The 25,051-nt window shown below is 44.2% G+C and overlaps 1 pseudogene; it reads left to right on the plus strand.

The window, feature by feature from the left end:
* The window catches only part of LOC117356776, a 191,083-nt pseudogene that overhangs the window by 51,182 nt on the left and 114,850 nt on the right, over positions 1-25,051 (plus strand).

Here is a 25,051-nt window from a genome sequence, read left to right on the forward strand (position 1 = left end):
GAAGCCCTCTCCAGCCCATCCTCCCCTAAACGGCCATATACAGACACAGACCGTGCAAGTCTGCCCAGTACTGGCCTAAGTTCAATATTTAATATTATTTTCTGATTCTAGATCCTCTGTGTTCATCCCACGCTTCTTTGAACTCAGTCACTGTTTTCCTCTCCACCACCCTCTCCGTAAAATAGAATTTCTTAACATTGCTCTTGAATCTACCACCCCTCAACCTCAAATTATGTCCTCTGGTTTTACCATTTTCCTTTCTTTGGAAAAGATTTTGTTCTACATTAATACCCTTCAAGTATTTGAACATCTGAATCATATCTCCCCTGTCCCTCCTTTCCTCTAGGGTATACATATTCAGGGCTTCCAATCTCTCCTCATACGTCTTCTGGCACAAGCCTCCTAATATTTTCATCGCCCTCCTCTGGACCGCTTCAAGTCTTCTTATGTCCTTCGCCAGATACGGTCTCCAAAACTGAACACAATACTCCAAGTGGACCTTACCAATGACCTGTATAGGGGCATCAACACCTTCTTCCTTCTATTGGCTACACCTCTCTTTATACAGCCCAGCATCCTTCTGGCAGCAGCCACTGCCTTGTTACACTGTTTTTTCGCCTTTAGATATTCGGACACTATCACCCCAAGGTCCCTCTCCCCGTCCGTGCATATCAGCTTCTCTCCTCCCAGCATATACGGTTCCTTCCTATTATTAATCCCCAAATGCATTACTCTGCATTTCTTTGCATTGAATTTTAGTTGCCAGGCATTAGATCATTCCTCTAACTTTTGAAGATTCTTTTTCATATTTTCCACTCCCTCTTCGGTGTCTACTCTGTTACAAATCTTGGTGTCATCTGCAAAAAAGTACACTTTTCCTTCTAACCCTTCAGCAATGTCACTCACAAACATATTGAACAGGATCGACCCCAGCACCGAACCCTGAGGGACTCCACTACTCACCATTCCTTCCTCCGAGCAACTTCCATTAACCACCACCCTTTGGCGTCTGTCTGACAGCCAGTTTCTAACTCAGTTCACCACTTTGGGACCTAACTTCAGCCCTTCAAGTTTGTTCAACAGCCTCCTATGAGGAACCGTATCAAAGGCTTTTCTGAAATCTAAGTAAATTACATCTAGCATATGTCCTCGATCCAGCTCTCTGGTCACCCAATCAAAAAATTCAATCAGGTTCGTTTGGCACGATTTACCTTTTGAATAGCCATGTTGCCTCGGATCCTGTAACCCATTAGATTCAAGGAAGTACACTATCCTTTCTTTCAGCAACACTTCCATTATTTTTCCTTTTTTTAAAAAAATAATTCTTTATTCATTTTCAAATTTGACAACAAGTGCACAAAATAATATATTTCAACAAGTTATTACACAATAGCACTTTGATATCTACTACATAAAAATCTAATGATACATTTAACCCCCCCTACCTCCCAACCTTCATCTATATTTTCAATCAGAATATACACTTATTATAGAACATATTGTAACATATTATGTAAGATTGTTCTCAACACCCTCCCCCCCCTTTGGTGTGCCAATAGAAGAAAAAGAAAAGAAGAAGAGAAGAAATGATGACTATTCACTACAATATTTTGTCAATGGCCCTCAAATTTTTATAAATTTAGTATAAGTCCCTCTTTGTATTGCTATTGCTTGTTCCATTTTAAATATATGTCATAATGTATTCCACCAAAATGTATAACTAAGGTTTCTGTGATTCTTCCAATTGTTGGTTATATGTTGAATGGCAACCCCTGTCATGACTAATAAAAGCTTGTTATTCTCTGATGATATTTGACTTTTTTTCCTCGTCATCATGCCAAATAGCACTGTGTCATAAGAGAGTGCCACATGATTTTCCAATAATACGTTTATTTGAGGCCATATTGAATTCCAAAATATCTTAATATAGGATCAATAATAAAATAAATGATCTAATGTCCCAGGCTCCAGATTACAATGCCAGCATCTATTGGACTTAGAACTATCTAATTTTTGCAAACGTACAGGGGTCCAAAACACTCTAAGTAACAGAAATAACCAAGTTTGTCTCATAGATACTGACACTGTACATCTCATTCTCCAAGACCAAATTCGTGGCCATTGAGATGCAGAAATTTGGTGCTTGATCTCAATGCTCCAAATGTCTCTCAGACCATTCTTTGGTTTTTTATTCAAGTATCCAGATAATAATTTATACCACAATGCAGCTTTATGCCCTAGGAAGTCTGCTTGGAAGCATAGGAACTCCAGACTATACTGACTGTTCAAAGTCTTCCATTCAGGGAACCCTACCTGAATGGTCTGCTTCAACTGCAACCATTTAAAGCTTTGTGTTTTACTAAGACCAAATCTATGTTGCAGTTGTGAAAATTCAAGCAGTTTACCATCTGAAATAACATCCTTTAGAGTTCTAATGCCTGCAATAATCCAGTTTTTCCAAAGGATTTGAGCTCCGCCTATTTTAATCTTGGAGTTTATCCATAGAGATTGATTAGTTGACTTATTAATTGGAATAGGTGTTAATTTGCTGATAAATCTCAACGTTTTCCAAGTATCCATTAACATTTTATTTTCCCTATATCTCCTAGGCAATGCTTGGAACATGAACTAAATTCAGAGGAAACAAAAGGCGCCATTCCAAGTATAACCAATCTGGTGCATTATCTATGAGTTCTGAGAGGATCCAATACATACCCTGACGTAAAATATAGGCTTGATGGTACCTATAAAAATTTGGAAAATTTACCCCTCCCTCCTCAATTGATTTTTGCAAGGATACTAATGCAATTCTAGGCATTTTACCAAGCCAAAGAAATTTCATTAGAATACCATTAAGCTTTTTATAAAAGGACCCCTGAAAATATATAGGTATCATACTCATTTGGTAGCAAACCACAGGCAAAATCATCATTTTAATAGTTTGAACTCTCCCCCACCAAGAAAGATGTAAAGGGTTCCATTGCTCACATAACTATGTAACTTTTTTTAAAACAAATTTTTCATTTTCCTTTACTGTATCATCAATTGTACTTTTAATTTGAATACCAAGATATTTAAATCCATCCTCTTTCCATATGAATGGAAAAGAATCAAATAATCCTTTTAGACAATAAACATTTAAAGGTAAAATTTCTGATTTACTCCAATTAATTTTATAACCTGAAAATTTACCAAACATATCAATTAATTCTAACAAACAAGTTAAGGTAGACTCTGGATTTCTCAAATAAAGCAGAATATCATCTGCATATGCCGAGATCTTCTATTCCATATCAGAATATGGAATACCCTGTATCCCCTTTGCTTGTTGCATAGCTAACAATAAGGGTTCTAATACTATATCAAATAACAAAGAAGACAAAGGACAACCTTGTCTAACTCCCCTCCGCAATTGAAAACCCTCAGACAACATATTATTAATATTTAATCTTGCAACAGGGAAGTTATACAATGTTTTTATCATTTGTATAAATCCAGAACCTATGCCAAACCAATCTAAAGCTTGATACATGAAATTCCATTCTACCCTATCAAACGCTTTTTCTGCATCCAAAGAAATTGCAAAAGCCGGCTCATTCAATTTTTTTTGATAAATTTAACATATGAAACACTAATCTAGAGTTATTAGAGGAATGCCTTTTAGCAACAAACCCAGTCTGGTGCATATCTATAATATAAGGGAGAGCTTTAGATAATCTCAACAACTGAAGTGAGGCTCACTGGCCTGTAGTTTCCTGCTTCATCCCTGTGACCACTTTTGTGAATAGGGACCACATCCGCTCTCCTCTAATCCTCATGAACCACTCCCGACTCCAGAGATTTGTTGAATAAGTCTTTAATAGGACTCGTCAGAACCTCTCTGAGCTCCCGTCTGGTCCCATCGCTTTGTCCACCTTCAGTTTTTCAAGTTGCTCATAAACACCCTCCTCCGTGAACGGCGCAGAATCTACTCCATTTTCTTGTGTAACTTTGCCAGACAATCTCGGTCCTTCTCCAGGATTTTCTTCTGTGAACATTTTCTTTGTTTAGCACATTTGCTTTCTCCTCATCACTCTCCACATATCGGTTCCCAGCATCTTTTAGTTTAGCAATTCCATTTTTCATCTTTCTCCTTTCACTACTATATCTGAAAAAATTTTTATCTCCCTTTTTTACATTTTTAGCCATTTGTTTTTCCGCCTGTGCTTTCACCAGACGTATCTCTCTCTTGGCTTCTTTCAGTTTCACCCTGTAGTCCTTTCTGCACTCCTCTTCTTGGGTTTTTTAATATTTCAAGAACGTCAACTCTTTCGCCTTTATTTTCTCCGCCACTAGTTTGGAGAACCATATCGGCTTCCTTTTTCTCTTGTTTTTATTGATTTTCTTCACATAAAGGTCCATAGCCATTTTTATCGCTCCTTTCAGCTTAGACCACTGTCTTTCCACTTCTCTTATGTCCTCTCATCCTAACAGCTCTTTCTTCAGGTACTCTCCCATTGCATTAAAGTCCGTACGCTTGAAATCTAGGACTTTAAGTATCGTTCGGCCGCTCTCCACTTTTGCTGTTATATCAAACCAAACCGTTTGATGATCGCTACTTCCCAGGTGAGCACCCACTCGAACATTAGAGATACTCTCTCCATCGCTTTTTCCCTCGTGGGTTCCGTCACCATTTGTCTGAGCAGAGCCTCTTGAAAGGCATCCACAATCTCCCTACTTCTTTCCGATTCCGCAGACGGAACATTCCAGTCCACATCCGGCAGGTTGAAATCTTCCAACAGCAGAACCTCCTCTTTCCTTCCAAACTTTTGGATATCCACAATCAGATCCTTATCAATTTGCTGCGATTGAGTCGGAGGTCTGTAGACTACACCCACGTAAACAGAAGTTCCATCTTCTCTTTTCAGAGCGATCCATATCGCTTCTTCCTCTCCCCAGGTCCCTTGCATTTCAGTTGGTTGGATATTGATCTTTACAAAGAGAGCTACTCCTCCACCTTTTTGACCATCTCTGTCCTTCCTAAAAAGATTATATCCCGATATGTTTGCATCCCATCCATGTGATTCACTGAACCATGTCTCTGTGATAGTGACAATATCTAGATCTGCCTCTAACATCAGGGCTTGCAGATCATAAACTTTGTTGCTTAGACTGCGAGCATTTGTGGTCATCGCTTTCCAGCTATTTTTCAGCGGTAATCTCCTTTTTCGTATAGATTTTTGTTTCATTTCACTTTCCATTGCAATGCTAAGAAATGAGTTGCTGATATTGTTTAGGTTGCAATCTTTACTACTATCTTTTGCCAGAGGTGGTCTCTATAATTATCCTTTATACATACACCACCCCCACCTTCTAGTTTAAATGCCTTGAAACATATTATCTAAATTTCTCTGCAAGGTTTCTTTTTCCTGCTGTAGTAATATGTAGCCCATCAGTACAATATAGCTTCTTGTCCTTCCATGTATTTCCCCATCCTCCTATGTACCTGAAGCCTTCTTGATGACACCAGGCTCTGAGACATCTATTAAAGTCCTCTGTGTTTTTCACTCTTTGCTCTCCCTTTCCATATGCAGGCAGTATTTCAGAAAAAGCTAAAGTCTTTACAAAAGGTTTCACGCCCTCAACAAGCTCCCAAAAAGCTTTCTGTGCTGCAAGTGTGGAGTTGTTGGCCAGGTCATTTGTTCCCAGATGGATAACAGCAGAATATGAAATGCTGAGTAACTTAGCTTTTAGAAGTTCACAGGGCAGAATTGTTCACAGCACTGTCCCAAAGATAATGCAGTTAACCTTAGTAGTAAATCAGAGCCCCTCCCTTCTCCACCTAATCTGCAGACACAATGGCTAAAAACTAGGATTTTAAACAGAACTACAGGCTCTGTACCAGATCAGTGGCTACCCTAAAACATAGGATTTATAACATGATTTCCCTACTTTAGTCACCCTGTGCCTCAGGCACCAGGATTTAATTAGAGTTAATATAAGTCTTACCCTTATTCCTATGAAGAAAAAGAAGAAATAAGATTTAATAGAGGAAAGAGAAGGGTTTATTTTTTTGTTTTTTAAGTAAGAAACAGGGAGGAGGAGAAGAGAAATTAAGCAGATATAATGCTGAAAAACAGTGAAAAGAGCAGAATATGAAATGCTGAGTAACTTAGCATTTAGAAGTTCACAGGGCAGACATGTCCACAGCACTGTCCCAAAGATATGTTCTCTTGAGCTCCCTCTGGTGGTGAATTGCTGATGGACCAATCAGGATAGACCCATCTAGTGTGCCCAATTTTTATTTATTTTTTTTTTAATGCAATGCTATAGACCAGTGGTTCCCAACCCTGTCCTGGAGGACCACCAGGCCAATCGGGTTTTCAGGCTAGCCCTAATGAATATGCATGGAGCATATTTGCATGCCTGTCACTTCCACTATATGCAAATTTATCTCATGCATATTCATTAAGGATAGCCTGAAAACCCGATTGGCCTGGTGGTCCTCCAGGACAGGGTTGGGAATCACCGCTATAGACCACAGTTGATCTCTTGATTTCCCTTCATCTATTCACATTTAATGATCCTTTGTTCTTGGCCCATGATTTTTCACATTCTGTTACTGTATTTGTACAGCCTTCACTGGATCACTGTTCCATGCATCTGCTACTCCTTATGGGGAAAAAAAAAATTCCTTCGTTTAGAGTCCACCCTATTGAGCACCATGCTATGAACTCTTGTTCTACAATTTCCTTCCAACTGAAACACGTTTTTTTCCTTCCCTAAGGTAAGCCATTGTATGAATATTGATTGTCTGACTGGCTAACCCCTCCACCTCCCTTTCACTAAACTGCCTCAGTGGTTTATAGCGCAGGGAGCCACACTGAACGCTGCGCACTGCTCCCGACGCTCGTTGGAACTCTATTGCGGTTTAGTAAAACGGGGAGGGCAAGTTTGGCAACTAGATAGACCTGCATAAATCACAGGTCTATCCTTGACCACTATGACTTGGATGGACAATGACTATTAGCTTGGCCGGTTATATTAAACAGAGCAAAACAATGGACTGGAAATTCAATTCTGGTCACTGTTCAATATATATTTCTGGGGAAGAAACAGAATACTTCAACTCCTATTGAAATACCAGCATTGGAAGAGGGAGGAATGAACTTAAATTTTCTGGAGAACTCTCTAGAAGTGGTAACAGAAAGATCTACTCTCTTGATGACATTTGCCCTGGAGCATGACAGAGATTTACCCCCTCTTTTATGAAATGGTGATAGCAATTTCTAGCGCGGGGAGCTGCGCTGAATGGCTCGTGCTGCTCCCGACGCTCATAGAAACTCAATGAACGGTCGTGAGTAGCGCGGGCCATTCAGTAGGGCTCCCCGTGCTAGAAACTGCTATTGCAGTTTCGTAAAAGGAGGCCTTAATCTTTTGACTCCATTTCAGACATATGAATGATAAGTTTTTTGGTTCGGCTATTCGGATTTTCCCTGATATTGCTCAAGTAACACAGCAAAGGAGAAAAGATTTTCTGCTTTATAAATCCAGGGTTTCGGCCCTGGGTGCATCCTTTATTTTGAAATTCCTGGCAAAGTGCTGTGTTTCATTACAGGAGAAAAATTTCTTATTTTTTGAACCAAAACAATTGTTGGAATTAATTCTGGCCAAAGAAGGGGGGAGCGTGATGATTGGCCCGATAGCTCTTCCTGCAGTTTAATGTACCGGCTGTTGGGGAGGTTTCTATTGTAGTCTCCTAGAGCTGCCCTTAAGATTGTTATGTATTTCTGGATATGATAATTTTATTACTTGGATCCTCTGACTCCCCTTGTAACCCTGCCTTGTATCTCCGACATATCTCCGGATTTCCTGACCACTCCCGACTTGACTTATTTGTAACTTCGCTGTATATGTACAGTCTCTTACTCTGTTAACCGCTCTGAACTGTTATGGTACTGCGGTATACAAAAATAAAGTTGTTATTATTATTATTATTATTGTGGACTAAATAAGGAACTATGATTTCTTTCCTTGTATCACTAATGAAATTGACGCTAGGTCTATATTTTCATTGAAATTATTATTACAAATCTGTATTCAAGCATTGATTTGCTTGTTTGAAACTTAAAATTGTTGAATTAAAAAGAAAAAAAAAATCAATTCTGGTCATCGAATATGGTCCTGGCTTTGAATTTCCAGGTTCACTACTGACCGTGGGAGGTAGCTGGGCTGCTCCCCATGATCTAAAAATTGCCCCCCAAATGTCTGGCTGATTCCAGCTGAGACTTCCAGGGAACAGGAAATAGGAGATGGCGATTATGAAGTGAAAGAAGAGTCCTAAAATGTACCCTGAGGTTGTGGGTTCAAACCCTACGCTGCTCCTTGTGGCCCTGGCAAGTAACTCAGTCCTCCATAGCCCCAGGTACGTTAGATAGATTGTGAGCCCACCGGGACAGATCGGGAAAACGCTGGAGTACCTGATTGTAAAACCGCTTAGATAACCTTGATAGGCGGTATATAAACACCTAATAAACTTGAAAAACATATGGAATGGTTAATTACGTGAAGTATGGTGAGCAACCATTACGAAGAGTTCTAAAGGTGAGGATTAAGATTTTAGAACTGAACGCAGAACTGGACAAGGAGTCAGTGTTTCTGCATCAGAAACGGAGTCATGTGGTCAAATCTTTTGTCTCAGCAAAGAAATCGGATTCCAGTAGTATCGTTGGAAACTCTGTAGTCTTTTGACAGTTCGAGTGATACCTGAATAAAAAGATTTTACTGTACATTAGTCGAGACACAAAATCATAAAGGCATGAAGAAGGGTGTGCATGGTTGAATTATCAAAATAACCTCAAATGGACCATAGCTGCCACAAGATATATATATAAAAAAATCTTTCTTTAACTACTGATGATACTTGCAAAGACACTTGAAAATCAACAATAATGCCTAGATAATTGAAAGAGTCTAAAGTCTTATTTTATAACCAAAATAGGGTCACTGTTTCTATCTGTTCCTGGTCCTAATTAGTACTTTTCTCCCATCACTTAGGTTATTTGTACGTATCCCAAGTTGGTGAGAGGCGGCTTATGTCAGATGGCTGAAGCACCCATGGACTTGGGGGCAAGCTAGTTTAAGACAGGGGTAGGCAATTCCAGTCCTCGAGAGCTGGAGCCAGGTCAGGTTTTCAGGATGTCCACAATAAATAGGCATGAGATAGATTTGCATCTCAAGGAGGCCTTGTATGCAAATCCATCTCATATATATTCATTGTGGATATCCTGAAAACCTGACCTGGCTCCGGCTCTCGAGGATCGGAATTGCTTACCCCTGGTCTATGCCTTGGGAAAGCTTCTATTTTGTTTGTTTTCCATACAGACCTTCCCCCCCCCCTTTAGCTACATTTGGAAGAAAGACTCCCCCTGCCTTTATATGCAATTTGCTCATTCAGATCCTGGAGTAGCCCATGTGGAGATTATTGAAGAAAACACAATTACCTACTTGACTTTTTTTTTTTTTCTCCGTCATGTTGCCGTTATCATGCAGAAGGATTATGCGGAAATTCCTAAAAGAACAGCTTGCGTAAAGCACGGGGGCCTCTTTAGCATTCATCACCACTGTCTAGCGTGGATTGCGAAGCATTGGTAACACATTGTCACTGTGGCAGATCTTGCAGAGTATGTTTATGAGAGTGGGTTTAAAAAAAAAAAAAAATTACAAGCACGGGGCAGGTGTTTCCACGTTGTCAGTTACCATTAAAGTGACACCTTTTGGGGTCACTTAGCTTCTATTAATTGAGTTTCACTTTCGACCCAAAAAATAACGGCGGAAATGAAAACCGCAAAAGAGTTTCTTTCAGTTTGCTGTTGCACGTTTTCTTTCGGTGTCCTTCCGAAGCGTCGGAGCACGACTAAATCCTGCACTCCATCATTCTGGCAGCCTTTGACCTCCTCCCTCAATATATTTTCCTTGAAACTTCACCATTCCACTGTCCTCCATCTGTCATCATGTCGCTGGTGTCGTACCTACGAAAGAAGAACACGGAATCCCTAGTGATGTTTCCACCTGAATTCTGTGTCATAATGAATAGAACAATCCAGTCCTGGTTTTGCCTATGACATACATGAACTTGAATACTGTAGATCAGGGGTAGGGAACTCCGTTCCTCGAGAGCCGTATTCCAGTCGGGTTTTCAGGATTTCCTCCATGAATATGCATGAGATCTATTTGCATGCACTGCTTTCAATGCATATTCATGGGGGAAATCCTGATAACCCAACTGGAAAACGGCTCTCGAGGAACGGAGTTCCCTACCCCTGCTGTAGATTGTAAGCTCTGTTGAGCAAGAATGGTACAGGGGTCTCAAAGTCCCTCCTTGAGGGCCACAATCCAGTCGGGTTTTCAGGATTACCCCAATGAATATGCATGAGATCTATGTACATGCACTGCTTTCAATGCATATTCATTGGGGAAATCCTGAAAACCCAACTGGATTGCGGCCCTCAAGGAGGGACTTTGAAATCCCTGGTCTAGTAGCACTGTAGCAATGAGAAATATTACTATTCCTACTACAGTATTTATTACTTATATAGCGCTGAAAGGCGTACACAGCGCTGTACATTTTGACATTTACCGTATTTTCGCGGATATAACGCGCACCATTGTAAAACGCGCACAGGGGTATAGCGCGCAGAAATCACGATGATATGTACAAAAACTTTTCTATACCGCGCTCAGGCATATAACGCGCATGCTGCCCGACTCTCCTTTCGCCCGCCCTGACTTTCCGTGCGCTGTCCCGACTCTCCGTTCACCCCCCCTGACTTCCGTGCACTGTCCCCCCTTGAAGGTCTGTCCCCATCCTGAAAGCCTGATGCCCCCCCCCCGACGTCCGATACATCCCCCCCCCCCGGCAGGACCACTCGCACCCTCACCCCGAAGGACCGCCGACTCCCCAACAATATCGGGCCAGGAGGGAGCCCAAACCCTCCTGGCCACGGCGACCCCCTAACCCCACCCCGCACTACATTACGGGCAGGAGGGATCCCAGGCCCTCCTGCCCTCGACGCAAACCCCCCCCCCCCAACGACCGCCCCCCCCCAAGAACCTCCGCCCGTCCCCCAGCCGACCCGCGACCCCCCTGGCCGACCCCCACGACACCCCCACCCGCCTTCCCCGTACCTTTGTGTAGTTGGGCCAGAAGGGAGCCCAAACCCTCCTGGCCACGGCGACCCCCTAACCCCACCCCGCACTACATTACGGGCAGGAGGGATCCCAGGCCCTCCTGCCCTCGACGCAAACCCCCCTCCCCCCCAGCCGACCCGCGACCCCCCTGGCCGACCCCCACGACCCCCCCACCCCCCTTCCCCGTACCTTTGGAAGTTGGCCGGACAGACGGGAGCCAAACCCGCCTGTCCGGCAGGCAGCCAACGAAGGAATGAGGCCGGATTGGCCCATCCGTCCTAAAGCTCCGCCTACTGGTGGGGCCTAAGGCGCGTGGGCCAATCAGAATAGGCCCTGGAGCCTTAGGTCCCACCTGGGGGCGCGGCCTGAGACACATGGTCGGGTTTGGCCCATGTGCCTCAGGCCGCGCCCCCAGGTGGGACCTAAGGCTCCAGGGCCTATTCTGATTGGCCCACGCGCCTTAGGCCCCACCAGTAGGCGGAGCTTTAGGACGGATGGGCCAATCCGGCCTCATTCCTTCGTTGGCTGCCTGCCGGACAGGCGGGTTTGGCTCCCGTCTGTCCGGCCAACTTCCAAAGGTACGGGGAAGGGGGGTGGGGGGGGTCGTGGGGGTCGGCCGGGGGGGTCGCGGGTCGGCTGGGGGGGGGGGGGGGTTGCGTCGAGGGCAGGAGGGCCTGGGATCCCTCCTGCCCGTAATGGAGTGCGGGGTGGGGTTAGGGGGTCGCCGTGGCCAGGAGGGTTTGGGCTCCCTTCTGGCCCAACTAAACAAAGGTACGGGGAAGGCGGGTGGGGGTGTCGTGGGGGTCGGCCAGGGGGGTCGCGGGTCGGCTGGGGGACGGGCGGAGGTTCTTGGGGGGGGGCGGTCGTTGGGGGGAGGGGGTTTGCGTCGAGGGCAGGAGGGCCTGGGATCCCTCCTGCCCGTAATGTAGTGCGGGGTGGGGTTAGGGGGTCGCCGTGGCCAGGAGGGTTTGGGCTCCCTCCTGGCCCGATATTGTTGGGGAGTCGGCGGTCCTTCGGGGTGAGGGTGCGAGTGGTCCTGCCGGGGGGGGGGGGATGTATCGGACGTCAGGGAGTCGGCCGGGCAAGAGGGCTTGGGCTCCCTCTTGCTCCGATCGTGGATGCGGGTGCGGGTGGGAGCGCGTGCGAGCGGTCGTTCGGGCTGGGGGTGCGAGCGGTCCTGCTGGGGGGGTGAATCGGGCGTCGGGCGGGGTGGGAACTATGTTAAAAAACTTTTGTATACCGCGCTCAGGCATATAACGCGCGAGGGGTATGCGCGGTACGTAAAATCACGTATAACGCGCGCGTTATATCCGCGAAAATACGGTAATAGACGGTCCCTGCTCAGAAGAGCTTACAATCTAACTTGGACAGACATTTTCCCCAAGCATCTTTCCATATCCAACAATTAACCCCCCTCTCTTCCCTACCCTATATGCATCACCTCTTTCCTTGCTTTCTACCCCACCCCATGGATATCTCTCCCTTCCCTACATGTCCAACAATATTACCTCTCCCCCCAGCCTATGTAGCATCTCTCCTTCCCTCCCCATTCCATGTCCTGGAATTTTCCTTCGCTCTTTCCCCACACCTCATGCAGCATCTCTCCCTCCCCCTCCTCCATATCCCACAATTAGCCCTCTCTCTTCCCTCCCCTATGTGCTGTACCTTTTTTCTTCCCTCCCATTACCTTTACTCCACCCCCATGCATGCCTCTGCAATACTTGCTTCCTTCCTTCCCCTCACCCCCCATGCATTTCTCTGCCACTGTGAGTCTCCCCACCCTTCCAACACACAGGTATGTGAAAAGGTTGCCAGTAGAAGTTCCCACACACTACCTGTGGATAATCTAGAAGCCTCCTCTCTTCTGCCCAGGCAAAAAAAAAAAAAGAAAAGAAAAAAGGAAGTTGCATCAAGTGGGGGGCCATACATTGCAGAGGTGAGGCTTCAGGGTTAGCCATGGGTAGCATGTGGGAACCTCTGCTGGCAACCCTTTCACACAAACATATGTGAAATAAGGGAGGGAGGGAGATGCAGGTCTGTGGAGTCTCTAGAGCTCAGCTTGCTGCTGGGTGGGCTGAGCCCAAATTAGGCGGGCCTAGGACTAACCAAGCCCAATTTGGCTATGCCCCTGTTGCATATAGGACTGAGCTGCTTAAAAAAAAATCAGTGACAACACCCCCCCCCCCTCTGATGTGAGGTATTATATAAAGCACATTTAAAGGCAGGCACGGTTTATAAAATAGTTCTTACACTTGTACCCACACCTACCTTTAGGCATGTCCATTTGCATCAGCAGTAACACGGAGAGGGTGGTAGATGCCTGGAATTGCCCTCTCGAGGGAAGTGGAGAGGTAAACGGTGATGGAATTCAAAAAAGCGTGCGATAAACGTAGAGGATCTCTAATTAGAAAACAAAGGATGTAAATTAAAGAACTAAGGCCAGAATTGGACAGACTTGCACGGTCTGTGTCCCAGATGTGGTGATTTGGTATAGGATGGGCTGGGGAGGGCATCAATGGGAATTCCACTAACTTGGAACAGGAGGATGTTACTGGTCAGACTTTATGGTAGATATCCTGCAAATAGGACGGTTAGATAGGCTGGAGAGTGCTTGGACGGCAACTTCAGCATTTGGAATCTAAGACAATACCAGGTGGACTTCACAGTCTATGGCCCAGAAATATCAAAGAAGAGACAAGTTAGTTTAATCGTGTATTTTTAATGAGAATAACTAATGGGCAGACTGGATGGACCGTTCAGGTCTTTATCTGCCGTCATTTACTATGTTACCTGGCAGAAACCCAGAGAGTAGAAACATTCCAGAGCTGAGATTGTGATGTCATAATGCCTCATTCCACCAATGCCTAAGAGCCAACCTCATCAGTGATGTCACAAAGCCTTGATTAGATGGCAACTTCAGCATTTGGAATCTAAGACAATACCAGGTGGACTTTACAGTCTATGGCCCAGAAATATCAAAAAAGAGACAAGTTAGTTTAATCGTGTATTTTTAATGAGAATAACTAATGGGCAGACTGGATGGACCGTTCAGGTCTTTATCTGCCGTCATTTACTATGTTACCTGGCAGAAACCCAGAGAGTAGAAATATTCCAGAGCTGAGATTGTGATGTCATAATGCCTCATTCCACCAATGCCTAAGAGCCAACCTCATCAGTGATGTCACAAAGCCTTGATTAGATGGCAACTTCAGCATTTGGAATCTAAGACAATACCAGGTGGACTTTACAGTCTATGGCCCAGAAATATCAAAGAAGAGACAAGTTAGTTTAATCGTGTATTTTAATGAGAATAACTAATGGACAGACTGGATGGACCGTTCAGGTCTTTATCTGCCGTCATTTGCCATGTTACTATGCTTATGATTACTCACGCATACTTGATCAGTGTTCTCAATCCGCCCATGACCTTCCCTTTCCCATGCCCCCTTTTGCCATCATGCCTAAATTTTAGACATAGATCACACATGTAAATGTACATGGACATCTTTAAATTAAAACCAATTAATGCTAATAAATGCTTAAGAAGCCAATTCAGTGCAAATTGGCTTCTTATTCAATTAAATTGCACGCAGAAGTTGGGCGTGCACCCAAATTTGCACAGCTAACTGAAAGCACCGTGTATATAAAATTAAGTGGATAATGGAAATAGTTGTATGGGAATTTACTTTGTGTATAGTATATACTCGAATATAAACCGGGATTTTGGGGCAAATTTGGGGTCTCAGTTTATATTTGAGCCAACAATACACCCCCTCCCAGAATTATTGTAGGCCGCTGCCGCAAGGCTCTGCCACCTGCCCCCCCCTCCATGCCCTAGCCCCATACCTCATCTTGCCAATCCGCAGTGGAGGTGAAGCGGGCAGGAGCAAACTTTCCAAGCTCCTGACCTGCTGCTAACCAGCTGCCGCATGTTCCTTCGACCGCTGAGCGATACGAGCAGGAGCGCGATTTGGCGCTGCTGCTTGGTACTGAGAGGCATCCTTACTGGCTCCTGCAAATTCTCGCAGAGTCTGACAGGGGAGGGGGAGAGGGCGGGAGGGAAGGAAGGAAGGGGGCTGGCTCAATGCCTGACAGGGGAGATAGGGAAGGGTGCTGGGTGCAGTGCCTGACAAGGGGAGAAAGGGTCTGGGTGCAGAGCCTGACAGGGCAGGGCACTTGAATATTAAGCTGCCCGACTTATATTCGAGTCAACCATTTTTCCTCCTTTTGGGGGGGAGGGGATCTTGACATATTCAGATCAACTTATATTCAAGTATGTACAGTATATTAATTTTGTATATCCTGAAGTTACAATGGGTTGAGGAAGCTCTGACCCGTGGCTCTTGTGAAAAAATAAACGGTGGTGTGCAAACCTTACATATTGTTATTTAACTTCTAAGTCTCATCCGCACACTGTACTGGGCAAAATGAACTTATCTTTTTGCAATTATTTTATGATGTGCTGCTGGATATCTATAACTGGGATGTGCATTCATTTGAAAACAAAATGACAAAAAGCATTGGAATCGGCTATTTCATTCGGAGTCATTTTTAAAAGAAACAAATCACCGATGCCAGTTTTCTTGTGTTTTCTTTCATGTGCAATTGAAGTCTATAGGTGTCATTAAAGTTTATAGAGAAACAGAAACATTGCATATGCCTGGATCCAGTGGGGGATGGGGAAACGAGCAAGACTATTCCCTAGATAGCTGGTTTCTAACCAAGCAAAGCTTGCATTAAAGGGAAACTTAGGGCCAGATTCACAAAGCAAACCGATCGGTTTGCGACCCCTTTACTATCAAATTTCCATCCGGCCTGATTCACTTACCTCTCCTGCGATCCACTTCAAATCCGTGCATGCAAATGAGGTGAAACGCATGCAAATTGAACAGCGACCCGATTCACCACACCAAATTTCCGATCCGACTGGGCTGGCCGATCACCTGAAGAAGTGACTGCCGGGGACCAGTTGAAAACATCTTTCCAACTGGAAGAACCTGCTCTCTGCCCTGCAGTCTCTCCTGCCTGCTCACCCCGAATGCTGCCCTGCTTCTTATCTCTGCTGCTCGCCCTCATGCCGCCCGGCTCTGCCTCGATCTTCCCCGAATCTCTCCTGCCGCATCGCCGTTCTCCTGCCCTTCCCCGCCCAGCGAGCCCGTGGTTTTAACCTGCGGGTTTAAAGCGTGTTAAAACCACGGGCTCACAGGCCTAAAAACTAAAGTTTTAAGTAAAAAAAAAAAGTCGCGTCTCAATTGGGCATGCGCAGATCATCTACAGATGGTCTGCGCATGTGCGGGGATCGCTATACAGCGATCCGTGCAGGCAGATGGGGGCGTTCCTCCGATCGCCCCCATCTGTTTATTTTTTGTTCCTGAATTCATCGGACCTGCCCGTATCGGACTCGGATCAGGCCCATTTGGGCAAGTTAGTGAATCCAGGCCATAGAAGCTACCACAGTCACTGTTTTGCAGTCATTTACATGAAATATTTCAGACAGAGTTGAAGCAATGGTCAAGAAAGAGGTTCTTTTAGTTGTAGATAGTATACAAATGTGTAATCAGACAACCGAAGGCACAAATTGGGAATATCCAGCTGATTACATATATTTCTGTTTATTAGATTTGTGATATACTGCATTTCTGTGGAAACAACCATTTATATATTACATACATAGAGACAGAGAAAATGATGGCAGAAAGGGCCACATGGTTTATCCAGTCTGCTCATCCATAGCATATACTATCTCTCATCCTCCAAGGAGATCCCATGTGTCTGCCCCATGCTTTTTTGAATTAAGATACAGTTCTTTACTACCTTCACTGAGAGGTTGTTCCACGCATCAACCACCTTTAGATTACTTCTGAGTCTATTCCCTTTGAACTTCATCTTATGTCCTCTCATTCCTTTCGATTGAAAGAAACTCACCTCTTGTGCATTTGTGGCATGGAGATTTTAAAATGTCGCAACCATATCTCCTCTCTCTCCTCTTTCTTCCAAAGTATACATATTGAGAACTACGAGTGTTTCCCTATATCAGCGGTTCTTAAACCTGTCCTTGCCAGTCGGATTTTCAAGATATCCCTAATGAATATGCATGAGACAGATTTGCATAGAGTAGAGGTGACAGGCATGCAAATCTGCCTCATGCATATTCTTTAGGGATATCTTGAAAACCTGACTGGCGAGGGGGGTCCCCCAAGATAGGTTTATGATAGACACCACTGACATTTTTAGTAGCCGCCTTGTGGACCTACTTCATCCTGTTTGTATCTCTAGAATTGTAAGCAATATTCTAAATGAGGCTTTGTCAAAGACTTACATGTAAATGACCCTTAATGTTTAAGCATCATATTTTAGTTGCCAACTTCTAGACCAGGGGTGCCCAACGCGTCGATCGCGATCGACAGGTCGTTCGCTCAGGTGACCCCAGTCGATCGCACAGCAGGTTCCCTTCTTCCTTCTCTTTTTTTCCCCTCCTGACTGGCCCGCCTCTTAAAGAACGCTGGCCAATCAGAGTGCTGGAAGGGCGGGGTGAAGGGCGGTGGGGGACGGAGCTCAGCGCATCACAAGAAATAGAAGCGCCTGTAATGATTGAGGTAAGAGCGAGGCCTAATGCTGCCCGATATACAATTTTAAAACCCCCAAAATCGGCCTCCCAATCAGTGGCGTACCGAGGTGGGGCGGTCCGCCCCCACCCTGGGTGCACGGCTTGGAGGGATGCACAGCCGTCCGGGTCCTTCTGCCCTTCCTTTCCACCGGTCTGCGCACGGGGCTCGCACCCGCCGCCCAAATGGTGCTGTTGGTTATCGCGAGACTCGCGGGAGTTGACGGCACCATTCGAGTGTTGGCGCGGGACCAGGCAGGCTCAAGCCCCGAGCGCGGACCGGGGGAAAAGAAAGGCAGGATGACCCGGACCTGGCCGGCTACGCACCCCTCCAAGCCGTGCACCCGGGCGGATCGTCCCCCTTCTAAATCCATTGTACTTGTCTTTTATTCAGTTCCACTAATGAGCATTGTGACAGGCAGTACTTATGGGGCAGTTCTTGGAAGTATTTCTTTGTTTTTCTGTGCCTAAGTATTCTATTAATTTAACTTCCTTATTCCTGTGGGGATCTCCAAAGGGGACGAATGGGAGACGGCCAGTGGCAGGTGGTACTTTAGCAATTCTTACAGGTTGCCATAGGCCTCAGGAGCTGTCTTCCCTCTGCCGTGGTCCTGCCCCTCCTCTAAGTCAGAGACAGGCTTGGGGCAGAGGGAAGACAGCTCCTGAGGCCTATGGCAACCTGCAAGGATCGCTAAAGTACCAGCAATCCTCTCTGCAGACTGCTCTCTGCTGGAATTAGGTAAATGGATGTGGGGAGGGTAGGCCTTCGGGGGGGGGGAAGTGCAGTCCTTCAAGGGGTAGTGCAGACCTTCAGGGGGGGGGGGTCAGGCCTTCGGGGGAGGGGGGCTGTATAATAAAAAAATATTTGAACATAAATACAAAGTACACTCGGTGTGTATGTGTATATATATATATATATATATAAATATATATATGTTTAGCATTTTTATTGTTGGTAGATCATTTTGACTTGGTCATTTTAAAAGTAGCTTGCAAGCCCAAAAAGTGTGGGCACCCCTGTTCTAGACCATTCTTCTAGTTTCAGTATAGTTCATTATTTTATGCTAGAATGATCAATCTCTCATCTTTAGGTAAAAAGATTCAAAGAAGAGCGACCAAGATAATAAAGGGGATGGAACGCCTTTCGTAAGAGGAAAGACTAAAGAGGTTAGGGCCATTCAGTTTGGAAAAGAGATGGCTGAGGGGAGATATGATTGAAGTCCACAAAATCCTTAGTGGTGTAGAATGGATCAATTTTTTACTCCATCAAAAATTACAAAGACTAGGGGACACTCAAAGTTATAGGGAAATAGTTTAAAAACCAATAGCAGGAAATATTTTTTTCACCCAGAGCATAGTTAAGCTTTGGAAAGCATTGCCAGAGGTTGTGGTAAGAGTGGATAGCGTAGCTGGTTTTAAGAAATATTTGGACAATTTCCTGGAGGAAAAGTCCATATTCTGTTTTTGAGACAGATATAGGGGAAGACGCTGCTTGCCCTGGATCAGTAGGATGGAACTTTGCTACTCTATGGGTTTTTGCGGGGTACTAGTAACCTGGATTGGCTCCTGGGAAGATGGGCTACCGGGTTAGATGGATTGGTTTGACTCAGTAAGGCTATTCTTATGTTCTTATGTCCTACGTTTCCTATTAGAAATCAATCTAGCTGGATGGTTCCAAGGTTTTCTAAGAAGTACTTATTCTGTAGACCACTAGATACTTTGCAGGCTATGTTGCCTTTAGTTAACATACTATTTTTTTAAAGAAGTTTGTTATATGTTAACTTTGGGGATCATATTAGACTCTTTATGTAGGAGTTCTCAAAATAGAGCCCATGTGACCTTGAACATTGGCTTTGGAGAATCAATGTGTGTCAGTCAAATAAAGTTATCAGAACTTGGAAGTAACAGTGCATTGTGTTGAGAGTTCCCTTGAAGGCTCATGAGGTAAGTTATTTGATTAGAAAGTTGCAGGAACTTTTAAATGCCATAAATGTTGCACGTATGTCATGTAATACAAGTGCTAAATAATATTGCCTTTGAAGAGAGAGAAGTTCTCATAGAAGTAGATGACGTGGAGATGGGGGGCATTTACTAAGGTGTGTTACAGACATAACACATGCCATTTGCTCCGTCACATACATTAAATAGCAATATTGTCTGTTATATTATTGTCTAAACCACAAAGTCAAAAACCCACTGTAATGCAAGGACACACAAACAATTGAACACCCAAAACACAATATCAACTTCAAGTTTCAAGTTTATTAAATTTTTACTATATCGACTATCAACAAGTATCTAGCCGGTTTACAAGTTAAAATAAGATAAAAAAATAAAATTAATACAATATATAAAATAATTAAAAAGAAAAAGAAAAGGGGATTGTGAACATTTAGACTTTAACTAGACATACTGGAAAGTGATGGCAGGGAATAAAGAAATGGAAGGGAAAAAAATACATTGTTAAAAAAAAAAATAAAAAAATAGAAAAGGGAAGGATGAAACATAAGGAATGGGATCGCTTCCTAAAAGCGGTTGAGGTATTGAAGAATAAATTATATTTGGGAGCAGGAAAACGCATCTTGGAATAAGAAAGTTTTTAATTTAGCCTTAAATTTATCAATTGATGTCTCGTGACATGGAGAAAAGCAGACCTCATACACAGGCTGCCGGGACTGCATTGTACCCTAAGCAGCCTATATCATCACTGGTCTGCAAAAACTTTTTCATACACTCAAATATTCAGAGTTTTCAAAAAATGTGTTCAAAAAATCAAGTAAATATGTGTGTTCATTGCATAGAAACATATAACATGGCAACAGCTGAGAAAATCGTAGACTGATTTAAAATCCACTGTATTATCGGCCAAAAAGGTGGCGTGCAGGTAAAAATTATCTGAATCCGGGGCAGCACTTAATTCTTGCTTCAATCGCCCCGAGCAAAGGGTGTTCAACTGTTTGTGTGTCTTTGCAAGAATGAATTTACAGTGCGTTTTTGATTTTGTGGTTTAGTAAACGACTTTTGCGGCTGTTTTTGCCCTGTGCTGATTAGTTGTTAAATTATTGTAACACGTGTTAATTAAAGGTACCGTAGGATGGACAGTAATGAGATACAAAGCATAAAAATGCCTTATTACTATGTAAAATGAATAACGCAGTTTGCAGTGAAAAATAAAAACTAAATTATTCCTGAAATAACAGTGCTCTTTTTTTTTTTGACTAAGAACATTGGGCCACAAACCCATGGCCAGACAATAAATATTATAACTTGCCCTTTTGCTGATTCCTCCTTTAGGGTACATCTTCCTTATCCTGGCGGCCCTTTCCTTTCAAATACATCCCCTGAAAACCTCCTCCTTATGTGCTCCTCTCAATACCCCTCTTTTCAACATACACTTCTCCCTCCGTATTCGCGGTGCTAGGGGATTAAAAGACCTGCAAATACAGAAAACCCACAAATAACGTTTTCAGATGTTATTCGCGGTTTTCTGTTAAAAACCCTCGAGAATATGATAAAACCACGAACAACATATGAGAAAGTTATTCGCCTCCTCCCCCAGCCTGCCCGGGTCTCTCAACCCGTCTATAGAGCAGGGCAGAGAAAGAAGCCCACCGCCAACTCCTGTTGTGTTGCTCCAACCCCTCCCACCCCACCAAGCCGCTGCTCTTACCCCCTCGCACCTGACCCGTCTCCAGTCCTCAGAGCCGCGGACCCAAATTCTCATTAGCATTCTAGCGGGGCTCATGTGATGATCTCAGCCAACAGGAGTTCAAGGGGCGGCGGCGGGTCCTGGTGGAGATGACGGCCATGGATGATGTAATTTGGGGGGAGGAGCCAGAAAGCAAAAAAAAAGTGAATAATTGAAATTGTGAGTGCAGAAACCACAAATACGGAGGGAGAAATGTATGCTCACACTGCCTGTTCTTTCAATATACCTCCCCAGTTACCCTACCCTCCCATAGCCTTCCTCCCCAGGTCTACCTTGAAAAACTACTCGACTACCCAACACTCCTGCCTCTACCATCACCAGGTTCAAAATGGCATTAGCAACCCCTAGCACCAGCAGTAATCTCAAAGCACTGTGAGGCCTACTGCTAGGATTGCATGCACCATTTTGAACCCAGTGCTAGCTGGGGCAGGAGAGACTGGTAATTGTCCCTGCCTTGACCCAAAATGACCCAAGGATTTTTCGAGTAGCTTGGGGGACAGGCTTTGATGAAAGGGGAGCTTTTGAGGTATTGGTAGAAAAGGTGGCATGTCGAAAGGGGGATCTTTGAGAGGAGGTCATAGAAAGGGGGATCTTTGGGGGGGGGTTGAGTGGAAAAGAGGCCATTGGAAGAGTTATGAAGGCAGCATTAGAATGAAGGGGAGCTTTTATACAATAATAATAACTTTTCTTTTTTGTATACCACCACACCAATAAGTTCTAGGTGGTTCACAGCAAAAAGATTCTGAACAATCAGTGAATCTTGTACATACACATCTATAATAATAAAACGCTAAGCGCGCATGCGCACTCTTAATGCCATGTTGCCTGATCTGTAGTTCCGTGGCCGGCAGAGTGCGCATGTGCGCTTACCACGCATCTCTCTGTCTCGCAGCGGGCTTGCCGGCTCCGGCCAGACAAAGTTCATTTTTTTGTTCAAAGCCCCCGCCGCGGCTCCTCTATCGAACCTCACCAGAGTTGGAGAAGACTTCCAACTCTGGCGGGGATTGAGAGAGGAGATGCAGCGTCAGCTTTGAACTAAAAAATGAACTTTGTCTGGCCGGAGCCGGCAAGCCTGTTGCGAGAGAGAGAGATGCGTTGCCAAAATTCAGTCGTAGGAGTCAAGCTTATGTCTGACCGGCTCCCTTACTGCCCCCCCCCCTTGGCTTCCCTTCCCGCAGTCCCGACTACAAACCTGCCGATTCCAGCAGCGTGTGCAGCACTGTACACATGCTGTTTCGGGGCCTTCTATTGCTCTGATTTGCTCTGCCGCGTCTCTGATGATGTCATCAGGGACGTGCCAGAGTAAATCAGGGCAGTAGAAGGCCTCGAAGCAGCATGTGTTCAGTGCTGCACATGCTGCTGGAATCGGCAGGTTTGTCGGGACTGCAGGAAGGGAAGGGTGGGGCAGTAAGGGAGCCAGACAGACTGCGGGAAGAGAAAGGGGAGGTAGGGGAAACACTGCTGCTGCACAGAGAAGTGGTGTGGGGGGAGGGAATGCTGCTGCTGTAGCTGCTGCACAGAAAAATGGAGGGGGAGGGAATACTGCTTTGGCTGCTGCACAGGGAAGTGGGGGAGAGAAATGCTGCTGCATAGGAGGCAGGGAGAGAGACAGATAGAAAGAAAGGCAGACAGTGGGAGGAAGGGAGACAGAAAAAAAAGAAGAAAGACACAGGGGCAGGGAGAAACATAGAAAGACAGACAGACAAAGGGGGTCAGGGAGAGAGACAGACAGAAAGAAAGACAGCGGGAGGGAAAGAGAGAGACAGAAATAAAACAGACAGACATATATTCTAGCACTCGTTAATGTAACGGGCTAAAATACTAGTTACCTAATACAAATCATAATACAACGCAGATAATCAGGATAAGAATTTATCAAACAAATAGGTTTTCAGTACTTTTCTAAAGAAATAGTAAGATTGAGCTTGAGGGATTAAGGTATTCCGCCAGGTGTTCATTATATCGATTGGCTAATTCATTTAAAATGCGACTCTGAAGTATTAGACTGCAGTGTTGTGTCCAGATGCTACTGGGCAGTATGAATAACACTGCTAGAAAGTTTGATTGCAGAGTTATTCATGTAATCCGTGAGTGACTTCCCAAGGGAAATCAAGGTTTAACTGCCCCTTAGCAACTACCCTCCATAGTATGAACTGGCACCACAAACTTTGAGTTTTCAGCTGCATTAATTACCCAGCCATCCTCATCAGGAAAATGTGGATATTACAGGCCTGCATACACATTCTCATACTGCATAACTCCTTTCTCAGGTGAATCATTTGCCACATCTAATTATCTAAGCCTTTTAAAAGAGGACAGTTCTAAAAGCTGCAATTTGAGTTCATCTGATTAATGGTTGTTAAATTCAGCTGATCAAAGACTGTTGAAGGCTAAAAATGGCATGAAAATTGCTTAATTACAATAGTGTCACCTAAAAACTGCCCTCAATCTGTGGTCAGATACAAATCAATGGAGCCAATCATAGACTGGGAGAATCTAAAGACGAAAAGCCAAGAACGTAGGCATTGTTTAACATCAGTGCTACCAGGTCAATTGCAGCATCATTCCAAAGATGGATTGTGATATTGTTAGTGGAGTATTGGGCTGCTGCTAGGTTCAAGACGGACCCCAGCTAAAAGTTTCCATCCCCCTATTTTCTGACAGAATTTTAAAATAAATGTGACCACAGACTTCCCCACCAGAATTTAAAATTGTGTCTAACGGTCGTTCCCGCCAAAATTCAAATTTGTGTTACCAACTACCTTTCCCACCAAAATTCATATGAGACCAACAGACTTTCCTGCCACATTTCAAATTTGTGACCAACTACCTTTCCCACCAAAATTCATATGAGACAACAGACTTTCCTGCCACATTTCAAATTTGTGACCAACTACCTTTCCCACCAAAATTCATATGAGACCAACAGACTTTCCTGCCACATTTCAAATTTGTGACCAACTACCTTTCCCACCAAAATTCATATGAGACCAACAGACTTTCCTGCCACATTTCAAATTTGTGACCAACTACCTTTCCCACCAAAATTCATATGAGACCAACAGACTTTCCTGCCACATTTCAAATTTGTGACCAACTACCTTTCCCACCAAAATTCATATGAGACCAACAGACTTTCCTGCCACATTTCAAATTTGTGACCAATAGTCCTCCCTGTTCTCAATCAGGTCAGTGGATCCACTATACATAGAGACAAACTGCTGGCTTCACAGCATACCCTGAAGAAATGTTGGTTCTACCTACCAAGACGCGACGAGACCCGGAAAACAGCAATAATCATAAATTGGGAGGATTGCAGAGATACTAGTGTCCTTCAGCATAGAAGATTCATCATTCTTAATGAGTTCATCAGCTATCGTATATGTAAATTTGATGTGCATTTACCAAGACAGCCGCATTTCCACTTGAAAAGGGTGATGGATATTTTGGAGGACATGTTACAGCTTGGAAGAAATTTGCACTTGTGAGTATTTACATGTTGGGAAATTATTTTAAACGTAGGGAAAGGGGATTTTTGGGTCATACTGATTTTATATGTCTTCTTAAAA

This window comes from Geotrypetes seraphini, chromosome 3 (assembly GCF_902459505.1).
Source record: "Geotrypetes seraphini chromosome 3, aGeoSer1.1, whole genome shotgun sequence".
In the NCBI taxonomy this organism is placed as follows: Eukaryota; Metazoa; Chordata; class Amphibia; order Gymnophiona; family Dermophiidae; genus Geotrypetes; species Geotrypetes seraphini.